The sequence below is a fragment of the Dendropsophus ebraccatus genome, chromosome 9 (assembly GCF_027789765.1).
Source record: "Dendropsophus ebraccatus isolate aDenEbr1 chromosome 9, aDenEbr1.pat, whole genome shotgun sequence".
NCBI classification, from domain to species: Eukaryota; Metazoa; Chordata; class Amphibia; order Anura; family Hylidae; genus Dendropsophus; species Dendropsophus ebraccatus.
The window spans coordinates 95,211,912-95,237,420 of record NC_091462.1 but is presented as its reverse complement, the minus strand read 5'-3'; the positions used below and the strand labels follow the sequence as shown (position 1 = coordinate 95,237,420).

General features: G+C 43.0%; 1 protein-coding gene across 4 annotated transcripts in view; it reads right to left on the bottom strand.

The window, feature by feature from the left end:
• ELFN1 (extracellular leucine rich repeat and fibronectin type III domain containing 1) overlaps window positions 1–25,509 on the bottom strand; it is a 444,895-nt gene that overhangs the window by 419,372 nt on the left and 14 nt on the right. For all 4 annotated transcript variants that reach the window (XR_011364450.1, XR_011364451.1, XM_069982045.1 and 1 more), the window contains exons 1-2: window positions 25,203–25,509; window positions 24,220–24,600 (exon numbers count right to left, since the gene is read on the bottom strand). The exon at window positions 25,203–25,509 is cut by the window's right edge and continues 14 nt beyond it. The gene's annotated coding sequence lies outside the window, so the exon portion shown is untranslated. The remainder of the gene's footprint in view (window positions 1–24,219; window positions 24,601–25,202) is intronic.

Below are 25,509 nucleotides of genomic sequence, written 5' to 3'. Positions count from 1 at the left end.
CGGCACCAGAAGTAAGCACTGTACTGGAGCCAGAAGTCATTGGTCGGTACTCCATGATCAGTTATTCATGACTTTTCCTTTGGATCATCAAGTCATCAATAACTTTTTTTATGGAAATCGTATTTAGAGAAAAGTTCTTTAGAGAAAAGTTATCCAAATTTGCTAGGGCCAGTTGATCCTCTTATGCAGACAAGGGTCTCTTAACTCTGATCAAATGTTGGGAAGGCGTCAGGAGACCCCCATTCGAAAGGATCAGACCAATTTAATTGACCAACTCTTTTATTATTGTACCATTCTCCATTAAAACACATATGTACTATGTGGTTCCCCAGTTATGGAGTGTAGACCTTGAGGTTGACTCAGCATTTCTTTGATATCCATAGGGGAGCGTTAACAAGCCATGTTGGACCATCCTAGCACCAACTAAAAGCAACTCTGTATCCACCAACCCACCTCAACAAACTGCTAGTACCATCTGTTTAATGAGTCTTTTAAAATGTGCCTGGTGCCTTGGATAGAGTAAAATCTTTTAAACTTTCAGTACTGTGTCATACTGGTATGGCCTAGAATGTCTGTGCCCCAAGTCTGCGACGCCTCTTCTTCCTCTCCACCCTCCTCATCAGTAGGAACACCCCCAGGCAGGATTTCTATTCATCGCTCATCTAAACAGTGCACCTGTGTCACTACGGCAAGTGAATAGAAATCCTGCCTTGGGGCATCCCTAATAATGAGAAGGGTGGGGAGGAAGAAAGTAGAGGGGTCACAGACTTTGGGGACTGACACTCTAGGCCACACCAGTATGACACAGCACTGCAGATTAAGGCTATCTTCACACTACGTAAGTCTCCGGACGTAGCGCGTTCCGTGAATAAGCGGCCGGAGATTTACGTAGTTTGCGTACAATGGAAAGTATACGATGTACAGCTGCACAGTTCACACTACATACGAACTTACGCCCGGATCGTACGCGGCGCCGTAAAAAATTAACCAGACCATTGTTTGAGGACGAAAATGCCGTAACTTACGTCCATAGCGTAACATGCGGTCCCGTACGTAGTGGCGATTTCTTCATTTTTCCACTTTTCTTTGCCGATCCAAAAGGTTCTGTGGGGTGTCCGGGGCTAGGCAAAGATTTCCAAGTAAAAGACCGCTGTCAGATCGCTACGTAGGGCGCTCGGGAAGCATAAGTAGACTACGGGCGTAAGTTTGCGGTCCGTACGTAGCCGGCCACAACTTGCGTAAATTCCCGGCCGGAGTTTAACACGTATATGTCCGGGCATGAAAATATGCGGCCGGACATTTACGTAGTGTGAACATAGCCTAAAAGATAATTTATTTTGCTTTAACCAAGGCACATTTTAAAAGACACAACCGGTAAGGACTCTCATCAAACTAATGGTACTAGCGATTTGGTGGGATGAGTTGGTGCTGCCATTGTCATTGGATAGTTCCCCAATATCCCCACAATCAATGGGTTGGCCAAGTTGAAGGTAAACTACAGATGTTTTGTAGAACATGACATGTTATATGGCAATAAGGGGTTCTCAAAGGAAAAAACAAGGATTTATAATCCAATAAGGAATCAAGAAATATAATCTGTGCTCCACTGATAATTTGTTAGAATGTAAGTGTAGACTTTGCGGGGGAATATGGGGGGCTCTGAAGTGCTCTTTATAGGCAGTAACGTCCATAGTGATTCTACCTCTGGTGACCTCCGCACTGACAGCACCTTAGTCTCCGTTGATATCCAGGCCCGGATAATTAGCTGAGAGATGAAAGGGATTCGGTGACTCAGACTGCTGAATGCAGCGCACAATAAGCAGAGGATAGCTCAACCACTAATATAGCAGACATTCAGCATTCTCTGTTCAGCTCACAAGCATCTCCGAATGGATCCTTCCTTAAGTTCTGAGGCTGCGTGTATGAAGGCATAGATGTAATGGGGTTTAACAGTGGCCTAAATAAATGCAAATTCAATGAAGACTGAGCAGATAAAGTATCTAGATGGCAATGTAACTAGAATGTTAACGAATTTAAAATGGTTATCCGTAGATTATTATTCATCACTAATCCACTGGATAGGAGATCAGTGTCTAGGTCCCCCAACAATTATGAGTGACCTTGTTTTAATGGAGTGGGGGTCAAGTATGCATACTACCACTCCGTTCAAACTGTATGGGACTGCTAAAGATACCCGAACACTGTACTTGACTATCCTTGGCATTCCTATAGAGTTTACATGGAGGATCATTGTGCATACTTGACTGCTGCTCTCAAGAAACCCATCTTTTGGGTTGATAAGTAGTGTTACAGTCCATGGCATCTACCACTAGGGTAGGTATTGGATATTCTGCAACCCTCAATTGCCCTTATACCAGAGGGGGTAGCCCAACAAACAGTATATTAGGAATAGAGATGAGCGAGCCTGCCGGATTTCTGGTTCGTACGAACCAGAAATCTCGGCATCTGACTCCCGCTGTCTGCCGGCTCCGTGCAGCAGGTGGATACAGCCTAAAGAATGCCTAGAAAACTAGGATACAGCCTATGCCATAGGCTGTATCCCAGTTTTCTAGGCGTTCCTTACGCTGTATCCACCCACTGCAGACAGCGGGAGCAGGTTCGCTCATCTCTAATTAGGAACCTCCACTTACTTCGACCCTTGACTCTACCAGATACACATCATATTCTGAAATATGGCTAAAAAAAAAACATAGGCTACATTCACCATATAGCACCCACAGGTCTGTGCCTAGGGTGGTAGCATTGAGGATCAAGATCTATATCATTAAAACTTGATTTATAGTCAGGAATGAATTAACCTAAAAAATGGCAGCATAGTCCCTGGACCAGATTGGTCTTACCTTTCTATCTGGCCTGCTCATTGAATAAAAGGGGATCAGTCAGTTCTAGATCATGCCCAAGTATCAAGAAGGCATTGCTAAGAAGCAGCATGCACGCCTCCTCTCTCCCCCACCCCTCCTTGCCATACATACAGGGCTCAGCGCTGGAAGCCGAGCCCTGTCATAAAGGAACAGCCAGGTGAAAAAGGGAGATTTCTCCTTGACACTTGAGCTCTTAGAGTGATCTAAAGCTGATGGGCACCCCTTAATATAAATAGGGATAAGGCAGTCGAATGAATCTACTTGGTATACTCCACTCTATAATCCTCATCCAGCTCACACACATCATTGACAGAATCCATACCCACAACAATAAAATTCCCTCTCACTGTATCACCTGATGCCGCTAAGTGACAGCTGGAACCCGATCAATAGATTCGGGTAACAGCTCCATTCTTTTATTTAAACTAGTTTCAATGAATAAAATTAAATATATCTTAATAGGCTTATATACGCGCCACAAAAGCGAATGACTGCCACGCCGTGAATAGATTCCAACTCATCTGCACCTGCCTCTCATTCAGGATTATCTGTAGCATTATCTGACTCAATGACATTATACAGTCACAGCCTAAGACATTCGCGCCTCGAATAAAGCCCATTTATTTACTGGTAGAAAGAACTATTATTTCTACGTAGCCTTGCATATTGAATACTTGGAGTGCTAATACCCAGTCAGCTGAGTGATGCAACGCATGCACCTAGCTGACAGTGTTATTACACAAGCCCATGCTATTTCACTAGCTCCGTATTATTCCACCCATACCTCGTTCAGAAACCTGCTATTGTCATCCCTACAGAAACATAGCAGATTTTCGAGAAGCAAAGCATTGTCATCGACTTCCTAGGCAGAGAAAATTACCAGCTTGAAGCGGCAGAAGGGCCAACAGTCCATTGTATGATACGGCTCTTGAGGGCAGCAGCCAATGGATGAGAAAATGGGCAAACCCCTCGGTAGTCTATTGTAAGACGGAGCTATTGCTAGGAGAGGTGGCAGGTCAGTGTTTGAGAAACTGCTTCCATACAGAGAGAATGGAAATGGACTGCAGGCTGGAACCTTCCAGGGCACTGACAAGTATCATAACAGGGACGGGAGATGAAATTCTGCTCATAGAAACGTTGAATAGAGTGGCATGGGGAGTTAGTTTAAGCTATTACTGATAAAAAGACATATACGCGTAGTATGGATAGTCTGTCGCTCATGTGTAAATGGGGAAAGTGTCTCTGAACTTCAGCCCTTTAGCCGCTCAAGCAATCATGTTTTCAAGATTTCCTTAGAAGTGTTCCATGGAATTACCATAGACAATCTCCAACCTTTGGCTCTCCGACTGTGGTTCTCCAACCTGTGGCTCTCCGACTGTGGCTCTCCGACTGTGGCTCTACAACCTGTGGCTCTACAACCTGTGGCTCTCCAACTGTGGCTCTCCAACCTATGGTTCTCTGACTGGCCCTGCCCAGTCTTGCAACTGCTTGACAGCCACAGGTTGTCATTGCTCTACAGCAGGGATTGGGAACCTTAAAGGGGAACTCAAGGTAGAGGTTAAAAAATGAAACTTCTGCAGAAGCATATAGCATTAGTTACCTGTCTATCCTAGTTTTGAAACTACCAAGAATCCATTTGTTTGTTTTTTTGTTCTGTATTGTGTCTCTGTCCTTCCTGGTTGAGCAGTTCCCAGAATGCAATGCTTTGCTCAGCTGATCATCACAGTCCCCCACCCATCACAATCAGTAAAATTAGTGCTGCACCTGCTTCTGGCCATTCAGAGATGGTGAATCACTCAGGGGATTGGGGGATCCAGCCAAGCCTCCTGTGACATCACGCCCTGCATCATCAGCCTGTGCTCAGCAAACACACACAATGTGAGACATGGAATATTTGTCTCCTAAGGGGGGAGAGCAGAAGGAGCAGGAGACAATGTGAATTGGCACAGAGGCCATTTTTTTCACTTCCTGGATTTCTATCAGCTACCAGTGTGGCAGAACCATACAGGTATGGTAATACATTATATAGACACATCTATATAACTTTTAGGCTTTGTTCACACTACGTAAAAGTATGGCCATTGTTGCCGCATCAGAGCTCTGCGGCCAGACGGATCATCCGGCCGGTACTTAAGTACCGGCCACGATGATCCGGGCACAGACCGGCCGTTCCGTCTGATACGCAGTGTGCACATAGCCTTAATGTACTTTTAATAGAAAACAAATTTTTCCTGTCCGAAGTTCCCCTTTAAGCCCTCCAGCTGTTGCAAAGCTACAATTCCCATCAAGCCTGGACAGCCAAAGCTTTAGCTTTAGCTTTGGCTGTCCAAGCATGATGGAAATTGTAGTTTTGCAACAGCTGGAGGACTACAGGTTGCCCATCCTTTTTCTACAGGATAGTCACAAATAACCTGGGGTTGACTTATCATCTTCTGTCAAGTATGTAAAAAGTTTTATTCCATTATTCCTTAACTATATCTGGGAAATATGGTCTGAAGGGGTAATGTGTCTCCTCGGGAGGACACCAAACTGGCATGGAGTGTCAACTAGGGAAAAAAGTATACAAAGCAGCATTCCGCCAAAGGAAATGGAGCATACTCTCTAAAGCCACCTAGGGGACACATTACACACTGAGATCTACCAAAGCTTTTTTACCACCCAGCCAGACTCTTGTTCTGACAAGGGGGAAGGACCCTCAATAGCTGCAGATGGATGCTCTTCTAATAGAGCAGGTGTTGGCTTAGTTTTGATCGCAAGTTTTAATTTGGGGAGGTCTCTACGCTAAGACCACCACCAATTACTAAATATAGCTGGGAGAAGTGTGTGACTACATGCTTTACTCCCTGGCTCCCTGACTTATTGCAAGAGACAGACTCCATAGATTTACAAGTCAGTCTAGGTCTCGGCACCAAGAACCCACATGTCTGTGTGGCGAGTACCATACATATGCTATAGCTGTCATCTGGAATTTTGTTTGGCAGCTATTTCTACTATAGGGAACCTTTGTCCCTTCAGCTGTTGCAAAACTACAATTCCCATCATGCCTGGACAGCCAAAGCTAAAGCTTTGGCTGTCCAGGCATAATGGGAATTGTAATTTTGCAACGACTGAAGGGCCAAAGGTTTCCCATCCCTGCTCTAAACCTTCCAGACACATGAGCCTTTAGCTTGGCCGAACTTTCATAGGTTATAGAGAAAGGAGGGGTAAGCCACTGCCATTCTACAAGAACAAAAGCATCAGGGAGTTGAAATCCAACACACCCGACCCTTGTTCCCCCAATGTCATCTGTCGGGAGGCCCCATACACATTAGATAAGTGGTTAGTCCTGTCAAAATTAACAGATTTGGCCCAATTGGTTTAACTTTGATGTTACGTGATATGAAGACTATGAACATGTTCCTCTATGAGCAGATTCATCACAATGCGCACAGAATCCGCTCGAAATTCTGCCCGTTAAAAATGTGCACTTATGGCTCCCATAGGTTTCCATTGGATTTCCGTGCATTAGTGCAGAATTTTTCGTTGAGACTTTCCACGCGGAAACCGCGTTTGGCTCAAATAATTGATATGTCAATTCTTTGGACGGATTCCGCTAGAGGAATCCTATAGAAGTCAATGGGGCTTGAATTCCGCTTGCATTCCGCTTAAATTTCAGTTGAATTCCACTTGAATTCTGCTCCTATTCTACCAGAGCAAAAAGAATTTCAAGCAGAAATTTTTCCTCTTCAATTCCTCGCAGAATCCGCGAGAATTGCTGAGTAAGCATATACCCCATGAGCCAGTTCACACTGGCGGAATTCGGTGGCAAAAAGTTCCGCCGCAGAATGAAACAGTGTCCCACTAAAGCAGGCGGAACTCTCCCAGAATTCCGATGATTTTACTCCGTGTGAACTGGCCCCTAGGTGGTAAAAATCACTTGGAGTATATGTTAAGATTCCAATAGATACAACCATATTATACTGCATTTGTTTTCTCCAGTTCTTAGAATATTGTCAATCCCCCACCCGGTCAGTGACCATAGAAGACGTCCGTCCTTTGTCAGTATGCAGCTTCTGCTAGACAATTATTATTATTCGTCTTCGACAAATAGCCTTCATTTCTGGCCACCATACATCCCGAAGATGTGTTAAAGACATGAAAGCTTTGGCAAATACAATGAGCTTTCCATGACAACCATATCCAACGTATACGCGTGTTTACTGTAAGCTATAGCTGCTGAGGCACATGTTAATTCTGCATTGAAGGGCTGTATGGAGAAAAACAATAGCACTGATTGCTTGGCTGCAATGAAGTCAGATTCATTCTCTGTCATCAAAGATTTCTCTTTTTCCATGGATCTCTTAACCCATGAGTTGGAAATATCTTTGTAGACATCAGGGTGTGTAGACTAGAGAATATATACACAGTCGTAGAGTGGCTCTGCATCGCACCTACTAAAGGGGTCCTCCGGCAACAAAAAAAAAGTTTTTAAATCAGCTGGTGTAAAGATTTATAGGCTTGCAAATTATTTTTATTTAGAAATCTCAAGTCTTCCAGTACTTATCAGCTGCTGTATGTGCTGCAGGAAGTGGTGTATTCTTTTCAGTCTGACACAGTGCTCTCTGCTGCCAACTCTGTCCATATCAGGAACTGGCAGTAAATCCCCATAGGAAACCTCTACTGCTCTGGACAGTTCCTGACATAGCCAGAGGTGGCAGCAGAGATCAGACTGCCAGACTGGAAAGAATACACCACTTCCTGCAGGACATGCAGCAGGTGATAAGAACTGGAAGACTAAAGATTTTTAAATTGAAGTCGTTTACAAATCTATAACTTTTTTTTTTTTTTTTGCTGGAGTACCCCTTTAAAGTTTACAGGGTTCAGCTATATCTATGTATGCCTCCAATTTCCTACTTATAAGTAGTAATAAGCAAACCTACCAAATGCTCGACATTTAACTACTGATGGCTGGAGAAGTTGTATGCAACCCTAGGGCTTCCAGGAAGCCATGGACACAGCTTATGGCCTCCCTAGGGTTACATCCAACTTCTCCACCCGCCGGAAGTCTAATGCAGAATGTTTGAATTTGGACAAAGCTCATATATTTAGACTAAACAGTTATGAATTATTGAAGACTTAAGTAAGTTCAGTCCACTTTTCATGGCATCGATATAACTACAATCTAGCAAATCCAGCGCTCAGCATCAGATCTCCTCAGGTGACTTTCATCACTTGTGTATAGCTTCACAAGATATTTTCTGACATTTCCATAATAGGTCAGGGAGATCAGCCATTTCAGATTAATTTAGTTGACTCGGAAACAAAAAAGTCTGCATTCCTTTTCCACGGAAACAACGCCACCTTTGTCCACATGCTGTGTTTGGTATTGCAGCTTAGTCCCATTCAAGTGCATATGGTTGCACTGTAGTACACGACACGGCCTGTGGACAAACGTGGTGCTGTTTTTAGAAAAACTATTTTTACTGTAAAAGGGGCACTCCAGTGAAAAGCTTTTTCCCAGTAATTGAAACACATTACAAAGTTATATAACTTTGTAATATGCTTTAATTACCTATCTGCCCCCCTTTCCTATCTTTCCCCCCACAATGCCCCAGCAGGAAGTGAAGTAAACTCATTCTTACCTATTGACTGTTGACCCCAGGCTGCCCTGTGGCAGCCATTTTGTGACAATGACCTCATTAAGAGGGAGGTGGGTCTAAGCCCTGTTAGGCCAGCCTCTTTATCAGATGACTCAAGTTGCTTAGCTCTGATTGGCTGAGCAAGCTGTAAGCCCTCTAACAGTTTTACAGAGTCAGTTAGACATCACCGGAGACAAAGTGCATCATGGGAAAGCCCAAACCAGGAAGCAAAGAAAAAATGAAGAAACCAACTGGAGCTTCAGGGACCTGCAAACAGCAGGAAATTCAAACGGAGACACTCAGGAGGGATGGTAAGTGGGAAAACTATGTTTATGGTTAATTGATTGTTTTTTTTTTATCAGCTCCGGAGTACCCCTTTAACCAATGAAGGTTTGAACCAGTTACATATATATAGTTAACCAGTTTAGAAAATCCATTGTTATTGGTAATTCTGAGTATTCCAAGTTAAAATATCCTAATGAAAAGTGTCAGACCCCTCGCAGTCTCCAGAATGGGGTTCTAAGTTAGCCAATGAATGGAGTGGTGGTACGCATGCGCAAATTACTGTTTTGTTCATATCAATGAGTTAGAACTTCTAACTCATTGATATGAACAAAACAGTAATTTGCGCATGCGTACCACTGCTCCATTAATTGGTTATGGAGCTGCCTAGGGTAGAGTTGTACTCCGCTATCTTGGGTAACTCCATAGACAATGAATAGAGCAGTGGCATTTGGCTACTTATTCATAACACTAAGGTTCCATTCGGGAGATTGTTGGGGTCCCAGCAGTTGGACCACCTGTGATCTGACATTTACCACCTAATCTGTGATCCACGTTTTTTATTTTATTTTCCAATACTCCTTTAATAAAGAAAAGTCCTAAGTCCAAGATTCTCATCTATTAGGCCACATTCACACGTCCATAATTTTGCGGACCCTACGGACGGGTAAGGTCTCTAATGGATTTGTTCCTCGCCTGGCATAATGTATCATTGAATTTCTGCGGCAGTTCGAAGAGATTCAAAGAGTTCCCCTGCTCTCGGCATGATATTGATACATCATGCTGGGTGTGGAAAAAATCCATTACAGACCTTCATCGTCCATAGGGTCCGCAAAATTCACTAACTCATAGAATGGAAGTGTAATGCTTAATTCCTCCAGTGGTGGCGCTGTAGGGAAAAAAAACACTTATTGTCAGGTTTTTCCACAGATCGCAGCTGATCTTTGCTTTGGACGTCCTAGTAGGAAGAAAATACTTTGTGATGAGTTTTTTGTCAAGGGACAAGGAGAGATTAAGAAAACTGGAAAAACCTCTTTAAATTCGCCTGACAATGGAAGACGAGTGGAAGAGCGTTGAGATGGATTTTTATAGGAGAATCTACCTTACTTGACTCGTAACATAATGATACAAACTGCAGGCAATCAGTCATAACCATAAATCGCCTCCTTCCAGATTAATATGACCCTACATCTGTCATAGGCATTATTCCCCGTTCCTCTTCTCTATCCCCGGTGCCAGCAAGATATAACAAATGCTTCCCGATTCCGCGGGCAGGGATACACTTTAATATCATATTTATTTTTGCTGCTCTTATTATGTTACAATTTATTGTCAGCCCCACAATTGAACAGGAGCCAAATGAGCGCTGGATTTTCATAATGGCTATGCTTCTCTCTCCGCACGAGAGCGCTGAAACAATAGGACTGATTGGTCTGGCAATATGACATTGTCTCTTTTGTTAAGCGCTGTATTTATTCCTCTATAAATAAATAGATACATAAAGGAGAAGAGGAGAGAAAGGGGGTCCCAGTTATAATGACTCCTATTGATGTCATCTTGCCGCTGGATTTCCAAACTGTCAACGGCAAGCTCAATTTTCCCAACAAGATATCATGATTTTTTATTAAAACCTTTGCAAGATGCAACCTTCGCTTGGCTTTTCCGTCAACAATCTACCCAAATAGGAACAGCGAGTGAGTGTCAGCGGAGCTGACATTTATTATGTGCTTGGGGATATTCTGCGGGACAGAAAAAAATGACAAAATAGCATTTAAAGCGGCCGTGGTTATTTTTTATTAAGTCTATTCACTGTTGTATGGAAAAGTACACAAACATAATAGAAAAAAGTTACATTTACCATGTAATTGCCTATTGAAGAGGAACAGTCAACTCAAGTACTTGGTTTCCCAATAAAACAGGGATGAGGAACCTTAGGTCCTCCAGCTGTTGCAAAACTACAGTTACCATTCTGCCTGGACAGCCAAAGCTTTGGCTGTCCAGGCATAATGGGGATTGTAGTTTTGCAACAGCTTGAGGGCCAAAGGTTCCCCATCCCTGCCATAAAATAACAATGCTGATTGGTTCCCTTTAAATAAATATATAAATTAGGCCCCTATATTTCAATGGCATCTTACAGAAGCAGACTCTCTCTAAAGTCTAAAGTCTATAGGAGCATTGGTAATAAGTAACCTGGTGGGCCCAATCCAAGGTCCAGAAGTGAATCCAAAAAGAGTCCAAGGCAGCACCAAGTAATCCAAATAGTAGACCTTTATTCACATCACTCGGGACCTTTTGGTAAATAAAAAACTTCCTTAATCAGTGAAAACACTGAAAGGTTGTATACCGAAACATTGCACATGGTGTGGATAAAGGTTCATCATTTGGATGACTTGGTGTTGGCTTGGACTTTTTTGGGATCTTCCTGTACCTCACCTCAACCGTTTTGCTTAACACCCCAGTATTCCATCTTAGGATTTGGTCTTGATTAAAGATAAGCAAACCTTGAGCACACTTTTCTGAATCCAAGCGTGTCGGCTTGGATTACCAGTTGCTCAAGAAGTTGGATGCAGCCCTAAGGTTGCCTGTAAAAAGCATAAACCATAGGCTGTATCCATGTTTTCTAGGACTCCCTAGGGCTGCATCCAACTTCTTCAGCCACCGACAATTAAATGCAGAGCATTCAGGTTTGGGCGAACCCAATTCGCTCATCTCTAGTCTATATATTTAAATATATTGAACTCTATTATAGAATGGAGCTAGATGACTTCACCTCGCATGGTTGTAAAACATGGGTCTATAAGAGGCTATAGCTGTATGCATGAATTGCAATGAACACTACACAATACACACACTACAATACAGACCTATTTACTGATATGATAATATAAAAAGGAGCCCTTCTCCGGTGTGGTACAGTAGCTTGTTCTTCCCTTTACTGGATATCAAATGCTCAAATAAATTGCTATGAAATATGATTTCAATTTGCATTTGTGCCTGCATGGATGTATTTGATGTTTGCTTTGCCCTTGGCGATCACGAGTGAACTAATGAATAAATAATTGTGCACCACCACATGCTCGCATCCGAATGGCCAACGTCAACATCCCTCCTCCTTGGATTTTCAATGCTTAGCTGATACATTTTTTTTTAGCTACTCCTGCTGCTGCTATAGACACCTAGCATCTGCCAGACCCCTACTAACATTGAGCAGAGGTTTACATTTTCTCTATTTTTCTATGTCAGTGGAGTGGATTATGTACAATCTCAGGTCTCCTAATGTTATAAAGAGTCAAAGAGGAGTTGTGCCTCAGCGTTAGTACCTCACTCTAGCACACCTCCTTCCCCTTCTTTATGAATAATTAATGCTGCCTGGCCTCCTGCTCAATCATGGTGTTAGTCAGTATCTGCTAACAGATTGGAAATTCTTTGCACTTTTAAAAATGATAGAATAATTATTTCCAGTAATTTCATTTCCAATAAGGGAATCAAACCAAAGAAAACAAACTGTTGCTGGTCTCTAGACAGGTGATTTACCCATACACCACAGCTCCAACACAGGCTAGGAGGTTAAACTATATCTGTCATATCTGTTAGTTCTTTGTTGGCAAATACTGACTGACAGAGTAAGCAAGCAGGAGGCCGGTCAGCATTAATTATTCATAAAGAAGAGGGAAGAGGAAGGAGTGGTGAGTAGTGCTAGAGTGAGGCACAAACATTGAGCCACAACCCCTCTTTGACTCCTCATTACAGTAGGAGACATTAGATTGTGTATAATCCACTCCAAGGACAAATTACCAGACGGTACCATGCTCAGTAGCTACAGCACACTGTCAGCACCTCAGGTAGGGCCCGGGTGCTGACGGATTTCCTTTAAAGAAGTTATCCAGCTAGACTTTTCTATGCATGCGCCCAAGGGACCTGCTAAGCTGAAGAAGACTACAACACCTCAACCTTGAACTTGGAAGTGGCTGCACGGTGGGTAAGTTATGGCATAATACTGGCGGCACCATGGGAGCAAGAGAGGCAAGTGCATTTTCTTTTATTTTTTATATTTTTTTTAATCACCCCTTCCTTGGGCATATACACCCAATCTCTCCTGTCCAAACAACCGCTTTAGGGATTATCCAAAGTTGAACACCCCTTTAGTTGACTATACAAATACCACTAGTATCGGCTGGAATATTAAGCCAATACATTGAAAGGATCTGGCATTAGCAAGTTCACAAGTAGTTTCACTAGGCATAAGAACTCTGTGGTTCATATTACTGTCAGACAGTAGTCCGCCATCCATCATTGTGGGTAATTTTCACACCGCTGACTATTTTCACAGTGCACAGTCAATTTTAGACCTAAACACCCCCAACCTGCCGCCCAGGTGTCTTCTATGGTGACCTACATACAGTACAGTAGACTGGTATGGGGTTCAGGTGCTGCAGCTATAGTATGGATGCCAAAATGTAAATGTAATAGCAGCTTTATGAAACAGGTTCAGGCTCTGTAATACTATCACAGCATATTCAGAACCTGGGTTATTGCTCCAGTCCAGTGAGTGATAAACATTCCATTACTCATGCAATAAGCTATCTATCCGCACCGCAGTAAAGTTACCACCCACATCCGAAAACTGCTCACTCCTCATTTTTCCCAGTAAAGACCATTTATATAGATGCAACAGAAACCCATCTGGAACACTGGAATCAATTTATATTAATGATCTCTTTATTCACCACTGCAAGCTCCTAAATATTTAATACAGTGCAAACAGGCGGCGAGGAGCATGGAGCCAACAGAGGAGGTGAGTCCCCTCTTGCCGAATAACACATCCAAAGCTAGGGTAATAATTACAGCCAGGACAAGTAAACTCCACCTTAGAGGAGACGGAGACGAAAGGTCATTTGCCATTCTCTTTCTTTTTTGTTCCACCCCAGCCGGGAAATCCTGTTGATATTAGAAATTGAAATTCTGATTTAAGACTCATTTTACGATTGGGAAAAAGGAGAAGTGGCGCAGAGCAGGGCCTGAAGCTGAAAATGCAGGACCCCTTATGAGCACTTCATGCTGGTAGTCAACATATGATCTATTGAGCAAACGTGACCACGCATAACTTGTGTTCTCCAGGCTGCATATTGTTTTGAGATGGGGGAGGGGGATAAGGACGGTTTTTCACTTGTCATAGATGTGAGATCCATAGGGTGTACCATAGACATAGTCAGACGTCTGGATTATTTTAGACTGAATATTTTTCAGTATGTTATCTAGATCAGAAATATTTATTTAGAAACACTGAATCCTGCTTATAAGGATCTATCTCTGACCCAGCTATAAGAAGTACCTAGGTAGCCAGTGGGGCCCAAAGGCTAAACCCCGGTGTTATAAATGGCGCAGGATAGGTGGGGGCCTTTACAGATGCTTGTATTTTTACCATCATGAAACGTGCTAAAAAAAAGTTTACACCCATTCCATACTACAGACCCAGCTGGAAAAATCACATCCCCCACAGCGGAGTCTGTGATTGATGATGACAGCGTGGTGTCATCTCACATAGGACTGCAGGTAAAACTGCTAGATAAGGTGTAGTATCAGAGCGTTATCAGAATGCATGTAAGGGTCCGATTAGATGAAGCGATACTTCTTTTTCTCTGATTAATGATAAACGATTGCACAATAGTTATTTGTTGCGACCATAATTGCGATCATACGTATACTCTAGTATGCCAATGATCTAATAACGGATAAACAATGTGTACATACACCCAAAGATTTGTAAAAAGATTAACAATGACTTTCTGGCAGGCTCAAAAGATGCGATCAACGACATATGAGCTCATTTTTGTAAGTCGTTTGATCGTTGGCTCTATACACACTGAAAGATTATCACTTAAATATGAACGATATAACTACTCGAAGTGTAAGGCGACACATTCGGCTGTGCTATATAGAATTTAATTCAATATTTTCATGCAAAAAAGTTACACTCCTACCAGGACTGTGATACGCTTGTAAGTCCTGCTTCCCCATCCACACATAGAGAAAGCCTGTGAGTCCTGCTTCCCCATCCACACATAGAGAAAGACTGTGAGTCCTGCTTGCCCATCCACACATAGAGAAAGCATGTGAGTCCTGCTTGCCCATCCACACATAGAGAAAGCCTGTGAGTCCTGCTTCCCCATCCACACATAGAGAAAGCCTGTGAGTCCTGCTTCCCCATCCACACATAGAGAAAGCCTGTGAGTCCTGCTTCTCCCCTCTCATATAGATAAAGCCTGTGAGTCCTGCTTCTCCCCTTCCATATAGATAAAGCCTGAGAGTCCTGCTTCCCCCACCACACATAGATAAAGCCTGTGAGTCCTGCTTCTCCCTTCACATATAGAGAACGCCTGTGAGTTCTGCTTCCCCCTCCCAAACATAGAGAAAGCCTGTGTGTCCTGCTTCCCTCTCCCAAATATAGAGAAAGCCTGTGTGTCCTGCTTCCCCCTCCTAAACATAGAGAAAGCCTGAGTGTCCGTCCTCCCCCTCCCAAACATAGAGAAAGCCTGTGTGTCCTACTTCCCCTCCTACACATAGAGGAAGCCTGTGAGTCCTGCTTCCCCCTCCTACACAGAGAAAGCCTGGGAGTCCTGCTTCCCCCTCCCAAACATACAGAAAGCATGTGGGTCCTGCTTCTCCCCTCCCATATAGATAAAGCCTCATATTCCTGCTTCCCCCACCACACATAAAGAAAGCCTGTGAGTCCTGCTTCTTCCTTCACATATAGAGAAAGCCTGTGAGTCCTGCTTCCCCCTCCCCAACATAGAGAAAGCCTGTGTGTCCTGCTTCCCCCTCCCAAATATACAGAAAGCATGTGAGTCCTGGCAGCCACATTTAAAGAGAGTGTGTGAGTCTCATATCCCCAAGCCAGACATAAAGACTGTGAAACCTGACCCCTCTTCCTTCCCCCATTGATACACATAGAAAGCTTGTGAGTCCTTCTTCACCCTGCAGGGAGAGCAGGAGTCATAGACATCCTCTAAATGTGGGTGGACAAAGCAGGAGGACTCACAGGCTCTTTATGTTTGGGTGGGAAAGCGGGACTCACAGGCTCTTTATGTTTGGGTGAGAAAGCGGGACTCACAGGCTCTTTATGTTTGGGTGAGAAAGGGGGACTCACAGGCTCTTTATGTTTGGGTGGGAAAGTCGGACTCACAGGCTTTTCCTGACTGCTGCAAAAACTTTATACATAAACATTAAATAAAAAAAAAAAAAATGTAAAATCTACATACTGCTGACATTTCAGCGCCTCATCCGTTATACCAGGCTATCCTCAGAAAGGAAACCCGATAGACAGCTTAATGTTAGGACAATCGTTTTGTGGTTAAACTTTGACCTTCATGTGGCAATTACCATAAATTTCTGGATGATAATGAGCTGATATAACATATAATATGTCAGTACATGCCCATGGATCCTGCAGAGTAAATATTAGAGGAACAAACTTTATGAGGAACCTTCGGAGCGGCTGCTTTAATTTTTCACTGGTCGGCTGATAATGATGTCTCTCTACTGCTGTCGATGCTGACCAAGTGCAAGAGTGCAAAGAATATAATGACAACGCCATGAAATTATTAGACCACAACTTCAAGACTGAATGGAGCTCAATTTAATGATGGGGACACATCCTGATCTAGTCTATATCTCAGATACACACACGTTAAAAACATAGATAGGTGTCCAAGACCTGATGGCATAAGGGATAATATATCATTTAAAGGTGCTGTCCACTTTTTGTCAATCACAGGGTGTTCTCCTGGTAGTTACTTCAGTGATCATCTTTAATCTGCGGGGGCAGCTAGCATTTATTAAGACTGGCGGACGAGTAGGCCAGTCTTAAATAAAGCTCGGTCCTGAGTTTCCAAGACTAATTTACTAAGAGACAGGGAGGCACATGTCCTCCTCGCCTTGCCGTCCCCCTACCCTGTCTGCCCATCAGACAGGTGGGGATACGGCTGGTGTATCCAGGCCCTGGGAACATTTTGATACATTAATTTTCTCTACAGCACCTCCACAGGTGAAATAAAGCATTACATGTATGACATGTTGATTGTTCCACATGTTCTCACCTACCCGGCTCCAGCTCTATCATTACGTGTCATGGCAAGTCAGCCAGTAAGCCGCTGAGGCAGGGCCCCTTTACGACCACTGACTGGCCGAGCAGCCCTAACATGTCACGACCCAGGTCCCCTCTCTAACCAGGAAGCGTCCGGGGACCCGGAGGTCGGATTGGCGGTACATGGCATCAGCCCTGAAACCTGGGAGGTAAGAGCATTTCTTTTTGCCTCCCCCTCCCCGTTACTTTTACAAAAAATCTCCCTGCCCGAAGTTGTCCTTTAAGGGCGGCCATATTATTCATTAAAATTGTTCAAACTGGTCAAACATGAACAATGACATCCGGCAGAGGATGGACAATCTTTCTGGCAATATTATGACCTGACTTCTCCTCAGACAAATATCCTCCAAAATCATACGTCATAAATTCGAAAAAAAAAAAACTAAAGAGGTTATCAAGGATTAGAAAAAAAAACACAGCTACTTTCTTGCAAAAACAGCGCCACCCCTGTCCTCAGGTTGTGTGTGGTATTACAATTCAGCTGCATTCACTTCAATGGAACAAAACCCAAACCAAAGTGAGAACAAGTTTCTGGAAAATAGTGGCCATGTTTTTTTTTTTTGGGAACAAAATCTAAAATATGCAGTACAAAACTAGAAAGTACATATTAGGCAAAAGACATACAAAAACTATGTTTTTATGTAAACAATACTAGACTGCGTTTTTACTAAACAGTCAGATGCAGCAGAGCTGAATTTGTGCATCGTGAATCCTCCTAGTTAAGATAATGGAGTAGACCACACCGGAGATATCACAATCTCGTCTCTGATGCATGGATAAACTCAGCCCATACATTAACCATATACATAAATGTAATCTAAATGAAATTACAGTATGGCTCTAAACCTATTAGAGAATGGGTGTCCCACTCCGATGGTGATGTATTATACCTCTATGTGCGTGAACGCCAGCACTGGATAGAAAACAACATCGCTGGAAGAAATATAAAAAAAGATCCACTTAGGAATAAAACATTTACCACTCGAGTCCCTCTAGTGCTGTTCTACTGATGGATTATTCTGCCGACCTCCTCCTTATTGTACAAATACTATTACTGCCATTAAGAATTTTCCCACTTGTTAACTCAACTACTAGGTAAGGAGGGAGACGAGGTAATTATATTGATCGAGATTCATGAATAATAAATATTGAAAACAATAATTATTGGAAGGACGCTAAAAAAATAACAAGGGTTATGGTTAGAAAACAACTCAGCACCATGATACACATAAAATGTCATATTGAGTAGTATTCATTGTGGCTATGTTCTCTCTATACTGGTGGTGGGCTGTGACTTGCTGTATGATACCCTGAGGTTAATAGTCAGCTAAAAGTAGGTGATTTAAAGTATAACACCCGACAATTGTTCGGAACCCCCTGACTACACTGTAATCTTTCCATTGAGGCTTCGGCAGCCCTATAGACTATGTGCGGAGAAGAACAACTTCAGTGCTGCCTCTTCATCTACTATATATGAATGTCAGATGTAGCAGAGCTGATTTGCTCCTTTTATGATGCAGAAAAGATCTCCAGTTGGAATAACAGAAAGACGAGACATCACAAAGCTATAAGAAGAAGTGATCCAGTCAATTGTTATTCTAATAGACCGTCCAGGACGGTAGGGGTGACAGGTAGTGTTGAGCGAATGGTTCCAGTTTGGCAACGTTCTCCGAACCCAAACGTTCAATAGTTGACTCCTGGCATCTTGAAATTTTGGTTTTAGCCCCAGAGCTACCAGAGAAACATGGATACAGCCTATTGCTTATGGCTGTGTCCTCTAGGGTGGCATTCAAGTTCTACAAACGCCTTGAGTCAATGCTAAGTGTTCAGGTTTAGAGAACGCTGCTGAACTGTTTGGGTTCAGCAATATTCTCTAAACCCAAATGCTTAGCGTTGACTCACGGCGTCCGTAGAACTTGAATGCCATCCTAGTAACAGGTCCTCTTTAGGCTGCCATACACCTTAGATAAATATTATCTGAACCCAATCATTTTTGATGGACCCGCTAACCATCTAAAGCGTATGGAAGCCTTCCAACTGTCTCCCAGATGGAAGATGTCAGAGTTTATAAGGATCCTTATGTTCTGGGAGATATAAGTTTTAATCAGAAGGACCTGGCATTGGCTCACATCCCCCATCTCAAGAGACTATACAAGAGGGTTGACCGTTCAGACAACAGCTATCTTATTGGTATGGTCAGCTCTAGTGCTTGTAGTGGTGGAGTAACTGGACAGAGGATCTCCCTAGACAGTTACCCCTATTGTCCTAGTTCTTGAGCACTTGATAGTTTTACCAAAATTAACATATATTGATATTATGCCTTATAATATGGCGGTACATAAGAAATTGAGATATCTTACTACCGGAGGATATGTAACATAACAAATGCTGATTGATTGGGAAAGGTTCTCTGAATCTTTGCATAATTATCACGTCCCTATTTCAGATGGAGCAGGTGGCAAGCTGTTAGATGTGACATTTTCCGAAGGAAGAGAAACAGGAGCGGATAGCTGTACCCGGGTTATTCACACAACCTAGAGTCATCATTAAGAGGAAACAGAGGGAACAGAGATTTTGATATATATGTCCTCTGTCTTAACAGATTGTCCAAATTACCCCGGACGATGGCCACCGAGGTAGATTCATTAGAGAATCCGGCCTACTAATGTGATAGATAGGAGATAGCAAGGACAAGTGGTCAGCGAAGGATAGGTCATTAATCTTTGGCCACACGTCCGCCGCCCTCCTGTCGAGACGACATAATCATATGCTGCTCATTCCCGGTATTAACCTGTCCCTCCATGTTGGGATAAGTCCTGCTGCCCTGGACATGTGGGATATTATATTCGCTTCATTAAAATGCAATCAAGACGCTTTGGCAACCAGATTTGCCACTAAACAATGGTTCATTCTGATTGGCAAGCGATTTGGTTCCCCGCGCCTATCATTAATTCTGTTACTCGAATGGAAACTCCGGCAGCATCTGTCATGAGAAGCGAGGCTGCAATGCATCAAAACATCTACTGTGCAACCTAAACGGCCAGAAAAGACAACGGAACGGGAAGACTCTACACTGGAGGGGACCGGGCAGCTGTAGAGAAGCTATTTGGGTTCATACTTATCAATGAATGGATCCGTTGTCCATAAGATGATTAAAACACATTGGATGGTATTATCCCATTACTATCTGAGCTGATCATTGCCCTTCAGACTCCTGAGACCCCCAGAGAACAGAAGATTTTGCTTTAAAAAGTTTTCATCAACTACAGCGGCCACTGCTGGTGAAATGTGGTATGACATGTGGTTATTCAAATGAATGGCTGTTAATAGTAATGTATGGATGGATGATAGAGCAAGAATTGCACTTTATTATGTCTATTTGTCTAGGGGAAGAGATAATATTAACTAAAACATTTTTAATACTAAAGGTGAATGAATGACTTCTATGTTGCAATGTATTACCATGAACTGAGTAATGAGGGGATTCCCTAGCCTTGAGGGAATTCCATAGTGACCTCATATGTGACATCACAGACGATTCCATGTCATCAGCCTACAGAAGAGTTCCCCAATCCTTGGCTTCTCAGCTGCTGCAAAACTACAACTCCCATCATGCCCTGACAGCCTTCGGCTGTCAGGGCATGATGGGAGTTGTAGTTTTGCAGCAGCTGAGGATTGGGGGAACGCTAGCCAACAGAGCTGGCACTAACTAACATCTCAGAATATTGCGACTACTATGCTGGTGGTGTTCTGACAAATGTAGCAATGCCGATTATGTTGTGCACTCTGAATTTAGACTCCTCTGAAAATTTATGTGAAGCTCTAATGCCAAATGACAAACGCAAATCTGCTACGCTAAATAAATAAATAAAAAATTTTATTTATATATATATATATATATATATATATATATATATATATATATATATATATATAAATTTAATAATATGCATTAAATTATGTAAAAAAATAAATAAATAAATAAAAACCTCCAGCAATTCATTGCAGTGACAACCAGTCAAGGTAAGCTGGCAATTTTGCCTTTGCAATAACCGGAGGAGCGACAGGTTGGAGAAGACTGTACTAAATAGTCAATAATACAAATGTGCTATTTTCACCAATGGCTCGTGTTGTTACCTATAACTCCCACTGCTGTGACACCACCGTGACCCCACAGCTCATCTAAGTGTTAATGAGTAAATACAATGCCCCCTGTCCATAAAATCTGTTAAAGTGACACTGCACTCAATTTGCTGCAGTACAGCCCGCGTGTCGCTATGCTTCATTGGGCATATTTGTTAAAGCAACAATGCCATGCTCCATTTAATTTATTAAAGTGACATGCTAGGTTCCACAGGGTATACTTATTACATTGACGGAACAGGCTGCAGTGTGTAAGCTGAGTATCAGTCACAATCCTTGCCCAATCCCAACATCATGCACATAGACCACTAGTAAAGAGATTCAACCATAGTGCAACATTGTCTATATGCCCCATGCAATGCTTGATATATATATATATATATATATATATATATCAGAGGTTTAGCAGTAGCCCCTTTAAGTCTCTTTAAGGACTGCGCTGGTTATAAGCATGGTAGTGATTTGCATTGGATGTAAACTGCCTATGCATTATCCAAACATCCTATGCATAATCCAATATATCCTATGCAGCATCCAAACATCCTATAGACTTTGTACAACAATCAGTGTGTCCCAATCAGAGATTCTCCAGCTGTTGCAGACTGGTTGGGAGCACTGATTTAAAGTGTAGTACTAAGTATAGTAAAGTGCATCACTCACTATATAACAGATGGAAGCCAAGTGTAGACACCTCCTGCGCTAAGACGGTAAATACCATAATAACCTAGACCGGGCACTGGCCAGCAGTCACCTTTACTTAAGATTAGGATACCACAAATGTATCAGAGCTCGTGCACACTGAAGTATTCACAAAAGTAGCAGAGCTATACTGGTGCAATCTGAAGTATACTGTATACACATGTAGCAGAGCTATACTGGTGCAATCTGAAGTATACTGTATACACAAGTAGCAGAGCTATACTGGTGCAATCTGAAGTATACTGTATACACATGTAGCAGAGCTATACTGGTGCAATCTGAAGTATACTGTATACACATGTAGCAGAGCTATACTGGTGCAATCTGAAGTATACTGTATACACAAGTAGCAGAGCTATACTGGTGCAATCTCAAGTATATACACATGTAGCAGAGCTATACTGGTGCAATCTGAAGTACGTACAATTGTTGCAGAGCTATACTGGGGCAATCTGAAGTATATACACATGTAGCAGAGCTATACTGGTGCAATCTGAAGTATATACACATGTAGCAGAGCTATACTGGGGCAATCTGAAGTATATACACATGTAGCAGAGCTATACTGGTGTAATATGAAGTATATACACATGTAGCAGAGCTTTACTGGTACAATATGAAGTATATACACATGTAGCAGAGCTATACTGGTACAATATGAAGTATATGCAAATGTAGCAGAGCTATACTTGTGCAATCTGAAGTATATACACATGTAGCAGAGCTATACTTGTGCAATCTGAAGTATATACACATGTAGCAGAGCTATACTGGTGCAATCTAAAGTATATAGACATATAGCAGGTGGTGCAATCAACATGAATACAGATTTAGCAGAGCTATACTGATATAATATTAAGTATATGCAAATGTAGCAAAACTATAGGGTGCAACCTGAAGTATATACAAATTTAGCAGAGGTATAATGGTACAACATGAAGTATATACAAATATAGCAGAGCTATACTGGTAAAACCTAAAGTAGAAACAAATGTAGCAGAGCTATACTGGTAAAAAACTGAAGTATATTGAAATGTAGCAGAGCTGAATGAGTGCAGCCTGATATCTCCTGCATTCTTACTGCAAAGCATGGGCAGTACACTGTTAGTTATCCTACTATAAGATATGCAAGTGCAGTTATACACTATAAGATATGCAAGTGCATTTGTACACTATAAGACGTGTAAGTGCATTTGTACACTATAAGATATGCAATTGCATTTGTACACTATAAGGTATGTAAGTGCAAGTGCATTTGTACACTATAAGATATGCAACTGCAGTTATACACTATAAGATATGTAAGTGCATTTGTACACTATAAGATGCAGTATGTTAGTGCATTTGTACACTATAAGATATGTTAGTGCATTTGTACACTATAAGATATGTTAGTGCATTTGTACACTATAAGATATGTTAGTGCATTTGTACACTATAAGATATGTTAGTGCATTTGTACACTATAAGATGCAGTATGTTAGTGCATTTGTACACTATAAGATATGTTAGTGCATTTGTACACTATAAGATATGTTAGTGCATTTGTACACTATAAGATATGTAAGTGCATTTGTACACTATAAGATATGCAAGTGCATTTGTATACTATAAGATATGTTAGTGCATTTGTACACTATAAGATATGCAAGTGCATTTGTATACTATAAGATATGTTAGTGCATTTGTACACTATAAGATATGTTAGTGCATTTGTACACTATAAGATATGCAAGTGCAATAGTTTGTCATGGCATAGTGCATGGATCTGCAAATTCTTTCATTCCCCACTATGATATACTACACATCTCTGCTTCACCCCCTATGCAACACGTCCATTGACCTTACAGAACGCCATACATTTATAGTAGGAGTTAATCCAAATTGATTATCTTTATTTCCAAAGTGGGGTGAATAAAGATGAGGCAGTGCTTAGCATTCCCCATCAGCAAGCAGCCGATTCCATCCTCCAGAGAACCCTTTTTGCAATCAAGGCCATTACTCATTTTCGACAAGTTCTAAACTGATCAGCAAACAGCTTAATCTGTGCAAAAGCAAAAAAAAAAAAAAAAAAAAGAAACCCTACTAGAGACTGGCCAGACCAGGTCACTGTCACACAGCCCTATGGCCCTAACTCTGCAGAACAATGCATAGGAGAAGAGCTAGCGCCTAAAGGCATCCCACATCTCCGTGGTGTCTCACAGCAGACAATGAAAATGCGTAGATTCTAAATTGCAACAGTTGTATTAACCCTCCTAGTGGCTAAATATTAGAAAGCTGCTGCTATATATAGAACGGCTGCTGAAATACAATGGGCAATGGACTAAGCCTGATGACAGACTGAGCATATAGAGGCATTGAAGTCTAGGCGTTCTGTTAGAGCTAATGTTGTGGTCCAGCCGGATGGGAATGGAGACATGATGCATTCTGAGGCTTAGAAGTAAATAAGTACCTGGTGAGGATCCAGAGGGCTCTGGTAGATGGGGAAGCTCCTGGCTGCATTTCAGGAGGACAGCATTTCACTGGACAGCTCCAGTGCTGATGGGAATGCAGGACTCCAGGCTATCCCTAGTGCTGCTGCTGCTGCTGCTGCTGTCCTCCTCCACTGATGCTGCTGCTGCTGCTGCTGTCCTCCTCCACTGCTGCTGCTGCTGCTGTCCTCCTCCACTGCTGCTGCTGCTGCTGCTGTCCTCCTCCACTGCTGCTGCTGCTGTCCTCCTCCACTGCTGCTGCTGCTGCTGCTCAATCCTCCACCTCTCCACCATTCAGGACATCGCCACCTCCAGAAAGTCAGGCGGGACAACAGAAATCACACCACTGCCCATGGATCCCACTTGGGGGAAAAAAAAGGAGACAGACTAAGCACATAAGTCTCCCCAGTCAACACAAGCAATATGCTCTGCCCTGCCTGCTGTCAGTCTGCAAAGAAGGATTGGCTTAGGGAAATTATGGAGATGTGTTAAAGTTTTACCAGGCTTGCCCATCAATCTGATTTACAGACTAGACCCCCCAGCTGGAGGAGGGCAGCACCGTGATGTCAATGGGGAATTAGCTGCATGCACTAGGGGGGCAAGTTGCATTGTAATGTGAATTGCCACTTAGGACAGTCAATGGGGATGGCATCACACAACTCACCCATCCTTGGGTTTAAGGAGCCAGGAGTTGGGTCTGGATCCAGTGTACAGTACAGACACTATCTGTCATGTCCCCCCTCCCTTGTTCTCAGTCTCCTATCACATCTGGAGGCACAGATGTGGCTGGATATTAACCTCTTCCTCTCCAGTCTCCATGCAGAGAGCCCTGATCCCATCTGTCTCTGTGCATGGCTTGTGAAGGAGGCTGGAAGGAGAAGAGGGATCCTGGAGAGAAGACTGCCCAGATCTATTGGAGAAGACTGCGGCAGGGGAAGCTGCAGGAGCTGAGGAGGCCACTTACCTGCTGGAGACATCCGGGCATCTCCCGCCCTCAGGTCTCCTTAGGACACCGCTTCCCGGGGAATTCCACCACAGACTGACGCTTTCTCCCGGACAGATCCCGGGGCTGGACCCGGCCTCCTCACTGCGTCAAGTCAAAGAGCGACAAGAATCCTCGGAAGAAGCCGGTGACGGAGTCAGTGACAGCCGGGGGAGCTGCTGCCTGCCGGTGCCGGTACCGTGTATCCCGGGCAGCGGCTGTGCGGGGGGGCGGAGGACGGCTCGGGCTGAGCGTGTGCACGGTGTGAGGCGGCGGCGGCGGAGGGTCC